Source organism: Falco rusticolus, chromosome 9 (assembly GCF_015220075.1).
Source record: "Falco rusticolus isolate bFalRus1 chromosome 9, bFalRus1.pri, whole genome shotgun sequence".
NCBI classification, from domain to species: domain Eukaryota; kingdom Metazoa; phylum Chordata; class Aves; order Falconiformes; family Falconidae; genus Falco; species Falco rusticolus.
Genome location: NC_051195.1, coordinates 11,052,618 through 11,056,361, shown reverse-complemented (window position 1 = coordinate 11,056,361; position 3,744 = coordinate 11,052,618). Strand labels below are relative to the sequence as shown.

At 38.0% G+C, this 3,744-nt stretch overlaps 1 long non-coding RNA gene across 1 annotated transcript; it reads right to left on the bottom strand.

Annotated features, from left to right (window-relative positions):
• Nucleotides 1-352: 352 nt before the first annotated feature.
• LOC119154130 lies at nt 353-3,458 on the bottom strand. Its single transcript, XR_005106341.1, has 4 exons — nt 3,282-3,458; nt 2,882-2,975; nt 1,934-2,099; nt 353-550 (listed from the first exon to the last, which is right to left on the bottom strand). It is a non-coding gene; the product is annotated as an uncharacterized LOC119154130 (long non-coding RNA).
• Between the last annotated feature and the right edge of the window lie 286 nt (nt 3,459-3,744).

Below are 3,744 nucleotides of genomic sequence, written 5' to 3'. Positions count from 1 at the left end.
AGCTTTGAATAACCGAGCAACACACAATCAAACCCTTAACTTCTAGAAAGTTGTATTTAACTGGAATAACAAAGCTCAGAAACATCACAATGATTAATATAATAATTTAATAACGATGACTCTGACTAGTTAACACACAAATCTGTTGGGCTGAAGTCTGTACCATAACTTAACGTGGATTTGACTGAAATAAGAACTACTGCAGCACACCATTCCCTATTCATCAGCAGATGAAATAACAATTCAAGAAACAGAAGAATTACTTTCATTTCAAAATTATTTTATTACAAAAATATACTTAGCTTTCTATTTTCTATGAAACTTTTTTCACCCCAGGCCTAACAGACAATAATTCACCTTACAACAAGCATCTAAGCTGGCAGCTTCAGAGCACCAAATATCGTGAACAAAAATAGTCAGCTCTTCCCAAATCCTAATACTTACAACAAGAATGAAACTGGAAGGACATCACCGCTGCAATCTCTCCCTGAACTGAGCCGAGAGTAAGCAGAATTTATGACTCCTGGACTGTGTACTTGGTATCCTTCATCTGTGGTAAATCAAAAGTTTGCTGGTGTCAACAAAATATGAAGTCCTCCTTTAAATATGTATTTTTGAGGAGGAATTTTTTTTTTCTTAAACTGCCACAAAACCACACCCAAATATCCATTATTATCATTAAAAGGCCCTTCATGAAGGCACAACTTCCCAGAATATCAGTATTATATAAAGTAAAATAAATTATGCCCAAGATAAAACAGGAGAAGTGTGGATCACTATAGTGAAGCCATGGGTAGCCGTTCCTGGAAGACACATCCCTATAGCCTCCATGTTCACTACTGAACTGCTCCCATTTTACCACAGACCTGCCCTGGCCGTGACAGACTTTTCTTTTGCAGATAACCATCCATTTATCTTAAAGTATTACAGCAGTTGAAAGACAGCTAGTAATGAATTAATTGCTTATATTGCAATGCAAATAGAAACACTTCCCTCAAGATTTAGCACTGATCATTCAGGTTTTTCAGGAATATATATATTTCCCCCAGCAATAAAACTGTATTGATATTTAGAAGCTATTTACATTGTTCACTCCATGCACCACCAGAAGATCTGACTGGAGACTGTTACCACAGTATTAAATACTAATCCTGCTTCATATTTGCGTCATATCCATGATGAGCTCTATGCTTTATTAGCAAGTTGAGGTAAGAAATAAAATAAATATGGAGGCAATTAAATCCGACCTCTGTTTAATATGAGCTTCTTTGAATTTTCTATGTAACCTCTGTTAGAAACAAAAGAGTGAACTAGATGAATGTTCAAATTAACCCCATATAGGGGTTTCTGTCTGTATACACAGAATCTAGTTTAGAAAAGCTTTAAGTCACTTCTGTTTCCTCTTAAGTCTCTCACAGACAGCTTGGGAGATTATGTACAGTACCTGTGTCTTTACTCAGTTTCCTTAGCTGTGTTATAATTTCAAGGCTAATATCCTAGGGAGGAAAACCTGCTTAAAAATTCCACTGACTATATACTGCCCTTAGCTAGAAAGGAAAACATACTGTCAACAGTCATGTTCGGAACATCGAAATTCTGAAGCTTATTATTACTCTCTAAGAATTTAACATTTAAAAAGAGAACGTGAAGTTTCACATCGCATGTTATAATTTACTCAGTGAGCATCAAGGTCGCTCCTAAGCATCTGCCTGTGAAATGTTACATACAGAAATGTAAAGCGAGTTTTGTGTTGTAAAATACAATGAAGCATTTTAAAATCCAAATCCCTTCCCTCTTTCCAAGGGAACAAATTATTTTTTCCTGGAAACCAACATGCTGCTAGATTCAGACCCAGTTTGCCAAATCTGAGTCTGGATGGATGTTTCACAGTGAAGACATAATACCTTGGAAAGAGAAAATACACGTAACAAACCTGACAAGAACAGCAGTGCACGCAGGGCTCAGCCATGGGAACAAGCACTGTGCCAAAATTAATCACATCCAGAAAAGTACAACTCCTTCGTGTTCCTCTTTAGTGCTTGCCAACGGTGCTGACAACTTTTAACATGAGGTGGTATATTAAGAGCTTTTTTGAAAACCTGCAAAGAGATTAAAGAATGGTGATAAGTCTCCTCATACTCAGTCAAAGCAATAAATAACAATGATTTTTCTGAAACACATTGAAAAACCTATATCAGCCCACCAAGGTACTTGAAACACAGTTGTGACAATTCACAGGAAAATCCAAATTCAAAGTTCCAGTGAAATGTATCTTTCCCAGTATATTCAACCACCTGCAGTGTTCCAGCAAAATGGCAGGCAGAGCTCTGCATCAACACTTCTGCAAACCCAGCTGAATTGAAATCCTTAATAAAAGCATTTTAAAACCCAAATTTCTAGGTTTTCACTATGCATAGCTTTTTAACTTTTTTTTTTTTTTTTTTTTTTTTTTTTGGTGTGATATACTGGGTTGTGTTTGCTTCTCTTGGCAAATCAACTGCCTTTTTTTTTTTTTACTGGCTCAGAGTAGCTTCTGCAAACTTTACGGCATCTGTTGCCTCAACTAAGTTTTTGCTATATATGTATAAACATCTTCAAATCTAAAAGGAGATTTAACTTAGGAGTTATTGAATTGTCGCTGCAAGATCATTTCTCTAGTATCTCCCATGCAATGAGGGATCACTGCCTTCCAATCCTGTTTCAAGGAGGGCATTGAGTGTTGTAAGTTTTTATGATCTGTTACATTCTGCTTAGGAGTCTGCTAATGTACGACTTGCATTTCTGAATTGTTTCCTTGAAACTTGGCATCTTCTTAACAAGACCATCCTTGGCAGGAATGAGGCTTCTATGGTAATCAAATAGTAAAGAGATTTCTAATTACCTTTGGGGAGTTAACCTTCGTGATTGTGCCATGGCTCCACTGAGTCAGTGTTTCAGGAAATCACTCGCAGGTGATGTCTCCAAACAGGCTCACTCTGCAAGGCAGGAAAGAAGCCGGTTTAGTGACTTAGGAATAATAAGAAGAAATATACAAAGTGATGAAAAAGAAGACAGAAAACAACATGCAATAGTTTAAATGTTTGAAGGAAGGAAAATAAGAGAGAACAGAAGAAGGTAAAGTGGGTAGGCAAAACCAGGTAGAAGATGGCAGAATGGGAAGAAAGCTCAGGGACAAGCGTAGGAATGAATATTCCTCTTACTTCTCCATAAGCAGAGAAGGAGGATGTCAAGTATCTAAATCTAGATACATACACAGAGAAATGTCAGTCAGTTGGCCGTACATGATCTTGTTCTCTGATCTTCAGGGGTCACTTGAGAAGTCAGTCTTGGGCTCTTCCAGAAAGGCTGAAAACTGAAGGGGACATGAGTTTCCATGGACAATTGCTCCCTGAAGTGTGTAGAATTTACCATACACACACCCCCCACCCCCACCCCCCCCCAAAAAAAAGAACCCCAAACAGAAAACAACGACAACAAAAACCCTCAAAAACTAGATCTGACTTTCTAGATGGGCCTTTCTGGATCTCCACACACACACTTTGTGCAAATCACCACTTGGCAGCCCGTTTTGGCTCGAGCAGTTGGCAGGTTTTGGCAGTTCAGTCTCATTTTTAAGCCTTCAGTAAGTAACTTTGCTAACTTCCCTGGATGTGATTAAATTAACCTTTTCTCCTCTTCTAAAGCACCAGCTGGGGGGGCACACAGAGCTTCAGACAGTATTATATTTATCAAGGCTCTTGCTGC